Source organism: Lissotriton helveticus, chromosome 3_1 (assembly GCF_964261635.1).
Source record: "Lissotriton helveticus chromosome 3_1, aLisHel1.1, whole genome shotgun sequence".
Classification (NCBI taxonomy): domain Eukaryota; kingdom Metazoa; phylum Chordata; class Amphibia; order Caudata; family Salamandridae; genus Lissotriton; species Lissotriton helveticus.
The window spans coordinates 1,814,113,348-1,814,126,490 of record NC_136061.1 but is presented as its reverse complement, the minus strand read 5'-3'; the positions used below and the strand labels follow the sequence as shown (position 1 = coordinate 1,814,126,490).

The window sequence follows — 13,143 nt, the reverse complement described above, 5'->3', positions numbered from 1 at the left end:
CTTCCACGCTTATGGTGGACAAAATGATTCAGAAAAGGGGGTGGTGATGAACAGAGTGCCTGAATTAAGCAGACCACTCTTACCCAGTCCAAAGATCAGGGCTTGATCCATCACCGTTTTTTAGCTCACTGCACCATCCCAGCTCAGAACTTGGCTATATGCAAATTAGTCTGTTCCTGTCCCAGTGCATGATGGGAACAGGGCAAACCAAACTACCAAGCCAATTCTTATACTGGGAAGGAAACAAGCTTCCGGGGACCGGTTTCTGCCATTTCAGGCGTCGTCGGCCCGGCTTGCTTGAATCCTGATGGTGCAATGAGCAAGGGACTCACATTTGAGTATACCCTACCACGCTTATGGTGGACAAAATGATTCAGAAAAGGGGGTGGTGATGAACAGAGTGCCTGAATTAAGCAGACCACTCTTACCCAGTCCAAAGATCAGGGCTTGATCCATCACCGTTTTTTAGCTCACTGCACCATCCCAGCTCAGAACTTGGCTATATGCAAATTAGTCTGTTCCTGTCCCAGTGCATGATGGGAACAGGGCAAACCAAACTACCAAGCCAATTCTTATACTGGGAAGGAAACAAGCTTCCGGGGACCGGTTTCTGCCATTTCGTCGTCGTCGACCGTAGGGCATCATCTGTTCTGTTGTTCAACGACAGGATGAACATGCCTGCGGAAAATGAATCAACTGCTGCAAGAGTCTGTGATCGAAAGAGTATGTTCATTATTGGACTTATTTCAATTGTTGCTCTTATTGCTACAGTAACATCGGTTGTAGAAGGAGAAGCTCCTGCTCGAAATATACTGACTGCCACTACTCCTGTCCCCATTGAGCACAACTATTTCACTCTTCCTTATCATTAGCAGAAGCACAGATTGTCCTATCTCAACAATACGTTCATTCAAATATTGCATCACACCCACAATGCTACGAACATTACCAACTGTTGGGTGTGTGGAATGATGCCAGTTCATCAGAAAAAGGGAGGAATGCCTTTCATTCCTTTGCCGTTTTCACATAATGGCTCCGGTAGAACCTGGTTTGCATTATTGTGGGCTTCTGAAGCTGTTAACATTACTTATGCTGATATAGAAGACTAAACTTTCAGTTAAATAGAGTTTGTTACCCTGATGATGAAGGAGATCCACAAGCTAATGGAACTGTATGGGAAATGGAAGAGTATCATCGAGGAAATTTCTCTGTGCGCTATGTTTTCCTAAACACTCGAACTATAAAGGGTAATGGACCTCCTGCTATAGCTGTTACTAGAGCTTGAGCAGACCTTTGTGTGAGCAGTATTGGCAGTATCCCAGTGGGAAAAAGTGACTGTACTATAACATTGAACAATACTGGAATAAACAGTAGTAGTTTTTTGTTCTCACATAACACCTATTTAATTTGTGGAAGTAAGGATTATTACCACCTACCGATTGGGTGGTCCGGAAGCTGTTATGTGTTCTTTTTGCTATCACCTGTGTTCTTGGCACTGCATCCTACCACAAAGACTATAAACAGTATAATGGCATTTCCAAGAGTCGATCTAAGAGGACAATAAATCATGATGAAATGGATCAAACTGACACTGCACTGCAGCAGTACATTGACTTTAATTTGGGACTATTCTTCTTTGTTGGTGCGGCCTTAAACAGCAGAAAGATAAGGCGTTTGACACGTGTTGTAGAGGCTGTAACCAATCAGACAGCCATGGCACTTGGTAATATCAGAGAAGAACTAAAATTGTGAGAATCGTGGCGCTCCAAAATGGGATGTTCCTTGACGTCATCCTGGCTGATCGTGGTGGAGCATGCCGCATCATTGGAAGCAGCTCCTGTGTCTATATCCCTGACCACGCCCCTTCAGTTTTTGAGGCAATTTCCAAGCTGTACAAAATAGCCACTGAAATTCATCAGGATTCAGGAACATGGACTTTGACTGGATGGCTGTGGACTATGTTTACTGTACTTGGGCTGGAAATTATTGTCAATCCTATGTATATTTCTTGCTGTTCTCTTCATTTGCTGCCTCGTTATACAATGTGCCCATGCTCTGTTCCCTATGTATTTCTACTTGTACCTCATGTATACCGACTAAACGAAATGTCACAAATGTAAATGCTCGCTTGGCAATGGACCAAGAAATTACTGAATTATTGCAGATAGATGTGCACAATGTTTTCTGTACTCCCTTAAAAGTATAGGAAGATGTCTTCAGCATATGCTAAAAGGGCCGTCTGTGGAACGCACAGATAATCTCTGTTAGCATAAGCTGAAACCATCTTGTTTGTGGCATTCATTTTGTTAGCTATGGAATTCTCCTGTCCTCTGCTACTCGTCTTTTTCCATGCCTGTGCTGTCTATTTTAGTTAACTTCCTGACTCAGCTAAAAGCAAAATGCATGCTAAAGAGTCAGTAGTTATGCCTGTGTAGGCATGTATCTTCTATTTGTAACTACATGCTTACCAGTGCAGAAAACTCTGTATAAAAGCACCATGGTCTGTGTATTCAAGCCACTACATCCTGGAACACTTGAGGGTGTTGTATGGACGTGGTCTCACTCATGAGTGAATAAACTTGTTATTTGGAATTTCAGCTTCAGTGTCAATCTCTATTTTGTTGGTCTTAGGACTCATAGACAAAGATAAGGGTGACCCCTGCACCGGTGGCCCCTAAAAAGGCACATTTCCACAGCACCAGTTTATCCAGGACCATAGTTACACTAGCCCCAGTGTCTCTGATAGCCTCAACCCCAGTCCCATTCACTTTAGGCCTCTGCCTGTACTTGTCCATGTTTGGAGGTAAGGCAGCAAGGGTTGCAATATTTACCCCATCCAGGGACACTAAGGTTGCTTCCACCACCTGACTACCCCTCTCTGGGACAACAGTCTCCACCCCTACACTTACATTGTCAATCCCTGTGGATGGCCCCTTAGGGGGGAGCTTCTTGGCACAGACAGCATCTACCTGTTTGCGCCCTGGCTGGTTACTGTCAAATCACTTACCCACTTTTGAGATATCAAAGAACTTACCATTCTTTCCCTGATTCCACCTACCTTTCAATTTTGGTTGGCTCGGGGTACCCCCTCCTTGTGCAGGTTTTTGTGGGTCTTTGGAATACTCCTTCTGGTTTTGACCTTCCTTTCCCTATGTTTTCCCCAGTCCTCCTTTCTTCTGGTCACCCTCCTGGTGCTGAATGGAAACCCGGGTTCTCACCCACTCATCAGCTGCTTCCCCCAGCTTTCTGGGGTCTGTCAGCGTAGAGTCCACTAGATACTGGCGTAAAATGTCTTCTGCACAATGTGTCCAAATATGTTCTTTCAAAAACAAATCATACAATCCCTCAACTGTGTTACCAACAATCCAGCCTTCCAATGCCTTCACTGAAATGTCCACAAAGTCTACCCAAGACTTTGAACTCATTATCAGGGTCAGAATGGACTGAAGACCCTGTCATCCCTGTCTAATGCATGAAAAACCAATAGGTAATAACAGTTGATTTACAAAACTGAATTACCCTAAGTCTCCCGATAAAAACGGTACCTCACTTGTGTGGGTTAGCCTTGTGCCCGCGACAGGAAACGGCGCAAAACGCAACGTGGTCACACCTCAATCTCGCAGTGAAAAATTGCCCTTTTTTGGCAGATTGCCTAGCTGTAGTTTTTGTACCCTAGCTCTGCCGGCACCTAGGGAAACCTATACATTTTTAAAAAGTAGTCACCCTGGGGAATCCAGGATGGGGTAACTTGACTGCCTCCCACCAGGTTCTGTTACCCAGAATCCCTTGCAAACCTAAAAAAGTGTCCCAAAAAAACCAAATTTTTCCTACATTTCTGTGGTGGAAAGTTCTGGAATCTGCGTGGAGTCACAAATTTCTACCCACCCCGCGTTCCCCAAAGTCTTCTGATAAAAATGGTACCTCACTTGTGTGAGTTGGCCTACTGCCTGAGACAAAACACGGCGGTAAACACAACGTGGTCGCACCTCAATTTTGCAGTGAAAAATGACCCTTGTTTTGCAAAGTGCCTAGCTGTAGTTTTTGAACCTTAGCTCTGCCGGCACCTCGGAAAACCCAGCAAACCTATACATTTTTGAAAACTAGACACCCAGGGAAATCCAGGATGGGGTGACCTGACTGCCTCCCACCAGGTTCTGTTACCCAGAAACCCTTGCAAACCTAAAGAATTGTCAAAAGAAAACATATTTTCTCCACATTTCTGTGTTGGAAAGTTCTGGAACATGCGTGGATCCACAAATTTCCTTTCACCCTGCGTTCCTCAATGTCTTCCGAGAAATTTGGTACCCCACTTGTGTGGGTCGGCCTAGTGCCTGCGACAGGATACGCTGCAAAACACAACATGGTCATACCTCAATTTCGCAGTGAAAAAGAACCCTTTTTTGGCAAAGTGCCTAGCTGTAGTTTTTGAACCCTAAGCTCTGCCTCCCACCAGGTTCTGTTACCCAGAATCCCTTGCAAACCTAAAAAATTGACCCAAAAAAACACATTTTCCCCACATTTCTGTGGTGGAAAGTTGTGGAATCTAAGTGGATCCACAAATTTCCACCTACCAGGCGTTCCCCAAAGTCTTCTGAGAAAATTGGTACCTCACTTGTGTGGGTCATCCTAGTGCCTGCAACAGGAAACCGCGCAAAACACAACGTGGTCGCACCTCAATTTCGCAGTGAAAAATGACCCTTTTTTGTCAAAGTGCCGAGCTGTAGTTTTTTAACCCTAGCTCTGTCGGCACTGAGGGAAACCTAGCAAACCTATACATTTCTGAAAACTAGACACCCAGGGGAATCCAAGATGGGGTGACTTGGCTGCCTCCCACCAGGTTCTGTTACCCAGAATCCCTTGCAAACCTAAAAAATTGACCAAAAAAAACACATTTTCCCCACATTTCTGTGGTGGAAAGTTCTGGAATCTGCGTGGATTCACAAATTTCATTCCACCCCGCGTTCCCCAAAGTCTTCTGAGGAAAATGGTACCCCATTTGTGTGGGTCAGCCTCGTGCCTGCGACAGGAAACTGCAAAAAACGCAACGTGGTCATACCTCAATTTCACAGTGAAAAATGACCCTTTTCTGGCAAAGTGCCTTGCTGTAGTTTGTGAACCCTAGCTCTGCCGGCAGCTAAGGAAACCTACCAAACCCACACATTTCTGGAAAGTAGACACCCGGGGGTGTGGATCCCCCAATGTTCCATTACCCAGAATTCCTTGCAAACCTCAATTTTAGCTGAAAAAAACAGTTTTTTCACACATTTTTGTGTGGGAAAGCGTGGCATCACTTGCCTCACACAAATTTCCTACCACCTAGTGTTCCCCCAGGGCTCCCGATAAAAATGGGGCCTCACTTGTGTTGGAGGCCCAAGTACCCGCGACAGGCAAGGGCCCAAAACGTAGTGAGGCGACTTCAAAATTACCTATGTCAAAACCACCTGTTTTTGCAAGGGGGTCACCTGGGTTTTTGGCCCCGTGCTCGACGGCCATCTAGGGAAACCTACCAAACCCACACATTTCTGACAAGTAGACACCCGGGGGCTTCCAAGGAGGTATGGCTTGCGTTGATCCCCCGACGTTCCCTTACCCAGAATCCGTTGCACACCTCAATTTTAGCTGAAGAAATCAGTTTTCTCACACATTTCTGTGTGGAAAAGCGTGGCATCACCGGACTCACACAAATTTCCTACCACCCAGCGTTCCCCCAGGTTCTCCCAATAAAAATGGTGCCTCACTTGTGTGGGAGGCCCAAGTACCCGCGACAGGCAAGGACCCAAAACGTAGTGAGGCGGCTTCAAAATTGCCTATGTCAAAACCAACTGCTTTTGCAAGGGGGGTCACCTGGGTTTTTGGCCCCATGCTCGACGGCCATCTAGAGAAACCTACCAAACCCACACATTTCTGAAAAGTAGTCACCCGGGGGCTTCCAAGGAGGTATGGCTTGCATGGATCCCCCAACGTTCCCTTACCCAGAATCCCTTGCAAACCTCAATTTTAGCTGAAAAAATCAGTTTTTTCACACATTTTTGTGTGGGAAAGCGTGGCATCACCGGGCTCACACAAATGTTCTACCACCCAGCGTTTCCCCAGGTCTCCCGATAAAAACAGTGCCTCACTTGTGCGGGAGGCCCAAGTACTCGCGACAGGCAAGGGCCCAAAACATTTTTTGATAGGCAATGTCGATGTTGCCTCAAAATGTTTTGGGCCCTTGCCTCTCGCAGTTACTTGGGCCTCCCACACAAGTGAAAGAGAAGAACAAGGGAACCCTACTCACCGTGGAACCAGGGTGCGTACTTTATATAGGAAAACAGCGGTTCCAGTGGAGTGATATAATTACTTAGTATAGTCACAGTAAAGCATAATAGCCAATGTAATATAAGGGTTATAATTGATGTTAGATAGAGAAAAAGACAGCTGACAGCGAAGGACTTTTGACAATGCAATTGTATTTCCAAAAACAAATCAAAATAGGTACATTTTACAGAATTGTTCCAGTGCAAAGGTGTCCCCAGTGTGTCATGAAGAACCAAAAAACAAAGCAACAGTAGAGTGATTAGGTGTGACAGTATTTACAAGGATTCTGAGCAATAATTCTAGGAGGAAAGCAACCGTTCTGGATTTTTAACAGGAGAGATAAACAGACACTCTATACAGTCATAAGTGCTGTCTACAAAGTTTGTTTACTTTTATCGTCTACGGCGTTTCGACCCTGCTGTGGATAGAGGGTTTCGTCAGGACCATAGGTAGGGGGACATCTTGATTCAACAGTGCTAGGTCACTTGTGGTGTGAAGTGCCAACCCTGTGCGTGAAAAGAGTAAAACGGTTTACTCACAGTGAACCCAGCCGGGTTCAATGGTATTTGTGACTGGGCACTGAGTGGATTAAGGTCTCGACGCGTTCTCGACGGGGCGCAGTGATGTTTAACGAATGATCTGGAATTGGTGAAGCCCTCTGAAGGGCGAACGTTACCAAGGATAAATACCTTGTGTAACGGCTTAATGGCCTGGAACAGTTTGAATCAATCTGTCTTGCTCCGTGAGGTGGTGGTGCATGGCCGTTTTTAGTTGGTGGAGCGATTTGTCTGGTTAATTCCGATAACGAACGAGTCTCCTCCATGCTAACTAGTTACGCGACCCCCAGCGGTCGGCGTCCAACTTCTTAGAGGGACAAGTGGCATCGAGCCACACGAGATCGAGCAATAACGGGTCTGTGATGCCCTTAGATGTCCGGGGCTGCATGGGCGCTACACTGAACGGATCAGCGTGTGTCTACCCTTCGCCGACAGGTGCGGGTAACCCGCTGAACCCCATTCATGATAGGGATTAGGGATTGCAAATGTTTCCCATGAACGAGGAATTCCCAGTAAGTGTGGGTCATAAGCTCGCGTTGATTAAGTCCCTGCCCTTTGTACACACCGCCCTGTCACTACTACCGATTGGATGGTTTAGTGAGGTCCTCGGATCGGCCCCGCCGGGGTCGGCAACGGCCCTCGCGGAGCGAGAGAAGATGATCAAACTTGACTATCTTGAGGAAGTAAAAGTCATAACAAGGTTACCGTAGGTGAACCTGCGGAAAGATCATTAACGGCGGAGTGGACCGAGCGATCGACGGCGCCAGCCTGAGGCCCTGGGGGGGCCCGACCAATGTGTGAGGGACCGGGGATGGGGGGTGGCCACAGTCCCCTGTCCCTCTCTGAGACGGAACCCAAGTTCCCCCAACACAACATCCCCTCAAGTAGGGGGAACCGAATGGCAGTGCATCCCCTGGCTGGTACCACCCCTCCCTCGAAAGGCCCTGACACCGGCTGGGCCCTCCCGTGCCCGAGTCCCAGCCCGACCGGGTTCTGGGTGACCGAGGAGTGGCCCTTCTCGTGCTGCAGGGCAGCCTGGAAGAGAAGGGTCCAAGGGCCTGTGAGGGGACCTCAGCTCCTCTCAGTGGGAGGCGTGTGGGATGGGGAGGCGCCTGGCTCTTCCCTTCTGGTGCCTCCGACCCAGGCGAGGGTGATGGTGGGCTGATTGCCAGCCCGCTGGCATGGCTCAGGGCCGCTTGGTGACAGACGGCTGTGGTGCAGGTGGGGTGACTCTCCCTCGATGCCAGGTACCCGGTTGACCTTGTCCTGTATGGCTGGGCCAAGGGGTTTGAAGACTTGTGCGGTCCCTCCCGGTTACCCCAGTAAGGACCGGTGGCTGCGGAGCTACCTCCTCCAGTCACACCGGGAGCCCCCTTCCTTGCCCGTGGGTGGGTGGGAATCCCGGGCCGAGCGCATGGCAATGTTTTTTTCTCCAAACGGGGCAGTCTGACTCCCAGAGGGGAAGCCTTGAACGGGGCGCCCGGACTGTCTCGCTGCGCACGCGGCGGATGGACGGCTTCACCTTCCTCCTGCCTCTCCTGTGCCCGCAGGTGGGTGAACGTTTTCGAAAAGTTGCCTGTGACTCTTGGCGGTGGATCACTCGGCTCGTGCGTCGATGAAGAACGCAGCTAGCTGCGAGAATTAGTGTGAATTGCAGGACACATTGATCATCGACACTTTGAACGCACCTTGCGGCCCCGGGTTCCTCCTGGGGCTATGCCAGTCTGAGGGTCGCTCGATCGTCAATCGCCCCAGGGCTTCTCGGGGACGCGGCTGGGGCCATCGCAGGGTTAGCTCTGCTTCCCCTTCGTTCCTCCCACAAGGTCAGACCCCCCCCGATTGCCCATGGCAGGGTCCCTTGCAGGGTCCTGCTGCGGTGGTATACCGCCGGCGCGCCTGGCCCCCGAGAAAGGGGCCTGGTGACCGGTCCGCCCGGGCCTGTCCCGGGGCACCTGGCTGCATGCCGCGCATGGCTGTTTGTGGTGTCCCACCGGCTGCCCGCGCGCAAGCGCCTCGGGCGCCCACCTCCGCGGCTGGCTTCTCGGGAGGGCGAAACCCCTCCAGATCCGATCCGGGGAAAGAGGGTGCGGCAGGGGCCTGGCCTTCCCTGGCAACCCCCTTTGACGCTCCGGCGTCATTCTTCTGACTACGACGTCAGATCAGATGTGGCGACCCGCTGTATTTAAGCATAATACTAAGCGGAGGAAAAGAAACTAACCAGGATTCCCCCAGTAACGGCGAGTGAAGAGGGAAGAGCCCAGAGCCAAATCCCCGCCCCGCCGAATCCCCTGACCGACTCCCCGGCGTCGCTCAGGGGGCCCAAGTCCTTCTGATCGAGGCTCACTCAGCGGATGGTGTTAGGCCGGGAGCGGCCCCCGGAACGCCGGGTTCAGGTCTTCTCGGAGTCGGGTTGCTTGGGAATGCAGCCCAAAGCAGGTAGTAAACTCCATCTAAGGCTAAGTACGGGGGCAAGACCGATAGCCAACAAGTACCGTAAAGGAAAGTTGAAAAGAACTTTGAAGAGCGAGTTCAAGAGGGCGTAAAACCGTCAAGAGGTAAACTGGTGGGGAGGGCGTGGCTTAGCCACCTAAGATTGCGGACAGATCTTCCTGAAGCTCCCGCAGCCGGCCCACCTCAAAGGCCTGACACGAGATCCCCCATGGTGTAGCCGCGGATCAACTGGCAGATATCGCTGTTGGAACCCCCATAGCCAGACCGGAGGTGCTCACTGATGTAAATAGCGACCCAGAACGAGCTTGAGTCGCCCCAATGAGCTCCCCGGGTGCTCCCGGGCAAAATGGCGGCAGCGGACTGCAACGGCGGCGATAGAGCGCCGCGCACGCCGAGAACAACAAAGCAACCGGAGCGCCCTGCCGAGATGCCGGCGTACACATGGTGGCTGACGGAGAAGGGCTCGGCTGAGAGGAGGTGAGGAGCCGCCGAGGGCTTGCAGTGCGAGCGAGAGGAGCGGAGTGGGGACGGTCGGTGCTTGGGGGAGACTCATCCCCTGCCGAGCGGGTCATTCGCTCCAACGACCCTCCATACAGGCAACGCTGCCGCATGTGAGGCACAGGCTGCTGGCCCCAATAAACATCTATTCTGCCCCGGGGTACTGTACAGATAAGGGGCTCCCGGCGGCATCATCGGAGGCTGCTACTGACCCAGGAGATTGGCGCGGCGTTTCCCCGGGGCGGGGACAACGGACCCCCCGGTGATGCGCCTACCAACAATCAGCAGGTGAGGAGGCGGAATGCCGGGGGAGGTGAGCGGGCACCTTATGCACTGCTAGTCAAGAAGCTCTGCAAGGTCCAGACGGCCCGTGCGACCGGAGGCGCCCCTCCCCCACTGGAGGAGTCCCTCACCCCCCTACAACTTTGGCCTCCGGGGTGCTGACGGAAAGAGAGTCACCCCAATGTCAATGTGGGTCCCGAGTAATGCTCAGAGGGGACGTGGACTGTGTCTTCCGGGCCCCTCCTCCCCCACAACACGAGCGCCAATCTGCTGGGTTACCGCAAGAGGCTACCAGCTGGAAGACCACGAGTCGCGGAGGGGTTGAGGGACCTGGGAATTGTGACAACCCCCACTGGGTCCCCGGGGCAGCCACACCGCCACTGCCGTTGGCCCACTACTCACAGAGGCGGAACATCATCGGTCCCCGACTCCACGGAACTCAGAGCGCCCCCGCTGCCATGCTACCCCCCTCCCTCCATCTGCAGAGTCCAAATAACTTGACACCAGGAGCAAAGTCGAGCAACAGCAAGGTACACCCGGACCTGAACATCCTGACGCTCGGCCCCCGCAAGCGACCGCCACCACAGGGACACCTCCCGAGGACCCCTTCACCCATTGAGATGGGTCGCCGGACGGCGCCAACTCTGCCAGGCGCGGACCCACAGAAATCACAATGCCAAGCGCCAACCCAGACAGCACAGCGAGACGAACAGGACACAAGGGATCTCACCTCTAGAAAACTAGACCAAGTGCTCGCAGCAATAGAGAACTCCATGGTGGCGATGGAGCAGAAATTTGACTCTTTAGCTACGGACCTTAATCTTCTCCGGGACGACCATAGAAAATTGGCTGATAAAGTATCCCCGGGAGAATACTAACCTACCGATGGTCCTCTCGAAGGCCTTTTTCAAGCAACTGACACAAGTTCTTATACAACTCGCGTGGGGGGGTGGGCAGCCTAGAATCCAATGGAGGGTACTGACACTACCATATGAAATGGGAGGCCTCGGAGCCCCGGATATGGAAAGATATTACAGGGTTGCTCAGGCAGCTCACCTGCACTCGTGGATACACGGGCACTCACACATTCCGCATGTTGTTCTGGAACGCCTATTCGCGAAACCCATAACGTTGGCGGCCACGGTCTGCCTGCCGGTGGACCGTAGGGTTGGTCAACTAGACTCCATAAAAGCCACGAACCATGCTTGGAACAAACTGGCGCAGGCACAAGGCTGCGACCTACTGTATTCACCTCACATGCCAATCCAATGGGCAGTATGGCTCCCTCTGCTGATCGAGAAAGGAGTCACGAGAGCGTTAACCGAATTGGGGATCTCAAAATTAGAAGACCTATTCATAGATGGGGTGGTGAAGACATGGGAACAGTTACCCCCCTGCAGGCAGAGGTATCACTTTTGACACGCTTTCAATATCACAGGATCCGGAGCGTGCTGCAGGAAATCTTGGGCCCGGACCTGGCAGAGCAACCCGAGCTGCCGGAACTCACTTACGTGATTAAGACGGTGTCCTCTCGTAAGCTAGTAACGAATCAAAATAAATTAGGTGTCCGACACAAACAACTCCAACTCTCCAAGGCCAGAGCAGAATGGCAGCATGACCTACAGACACAGATAGACGATGAGATGTGGAAATATTGCTGTGTCAGCACGAAAAAGCTCTCGTTGAATGGGAGGCACAGATTAGTGCATTTCAAATATCTGCACCGTGTCTATTATACCCCGGAGAGATTGCACAGGTACGGGCTGAGACGGTCCCCGTAATGCGAACGCTGCCATGCGCAAATAGCTGACTTCCTTCACATGGCGTGGAACTGTCCAGGTGTCCACAAATTCTGGGGGGAGGTGTTCTCGGAAATAAACCAGATACTGGATGCAGAGATAGCAATCACCCCGGCCCTAGCACTGTTGGGATATTCGAAACCATTGCCGGTGGCATTACGGCGCTTGGTTGATATGGCTTTACTTATGGCCAGGCGCGTCATCGCCACTTGCTGGATGAGGGGACCGTTACCTACTAAGAAGAAATGGGCCAGAGACATGTTGTACTGCTGCACTCAATCTGAAGTGTACAGTGAACTGCTCCCCCCTAAGAGTCGCCCCAAGAACTTCTGGAGCTTATACCGGACACATGTCGAGGCCTGCGAGGAAGAGGAGGGAACAGAACGGGAGGGGGGCACGACCAAGCTAGCGGCGGCAGAGAATCAGGAAGTGGGGTCTGACCTGAGGATAGGGGAGGACATGGAGTAGGTGCATCTAAGATAGGTACAAGACTCAGGTTGGGAGGGTGGGACTGGATTATAGGAACACACAGTGTATGTAAGGGAATAAGTTGGAGGGGTGTTACGGGAGGAGGTATGGGATTAGGTGGCAGACCAGGGTTCAGTGGGGCGCACCCCCCCCCTCTCCCCCCACTCTGCTATAAGTTCGGGGAGACATTCAGGGAATACCGTTCCGAGACGTAGATTGGACAGGCACACTACTGACAACCATGGGTGGGGGGTTAGTTGGGGTAGGTTATAGGTGTTCGTTTGCAAGCGAAGGATGGGTTGGTCTGCAACTTGCGGGGTTCGGCTGGACAATTGCCGGTAACATATTGCAGGGTGTGGACAGATGTCACAGAGGAGATATCGTGGCATTGCTGACCTGAGATTCATTGGACTTTGATTCACTGTGGCATACTTCGACGCCGCCGGGCCTCTGGGATGTCGGCGAACAGGCTGTGTAAGTTCCTGCTAGAATGTTCGGATGTATTAGTTCAATGCCTGCTGCCGGCGCTCTGGGTTGTAGGTTGTACACCTTGTATCATGTTTGGCAACGAAATAAAGGTTTTTGAAAAAAAAAAATTTTTTTAAAGTATCCCCGGGAGAACAGGAGCTACAAACGCTGCACCCGCAGATGCAACAACATCACCGCGACATTGCCGACCTCCAATCTAGACTCAAAACCCTGGAGCACAAAACGGACGACTTGGAAGGGCGCTCTCGTAGGAGAAACATCCGAGTCATGAACTTACCGGAGGGGGCGGAGGGTGCTGACCC

The 13,143-nt window shown here is 51.4% G+C and overlaps 1 non-coding gene across 1 annotated transcript; it reads left to right on the top strand.

Moving 5' to 3' along the window:
* The first annotated feature begins 8,434 nt into the window (after nucleotides 1-8,434).
* LOC144825682 (5.8S ribosomal RNA) lies at nucleotides 8,435-8,588 on the top strand. The gene has a single exon (XR_013609503.1). It is a non-coding gene; the product is annotated as a 5.8S ribosomal RNA (ribosomal RNA).
* The last annotated feature ends 4,555 nt before the right edge of the window (nucleotides 8,589-13,143 follow it).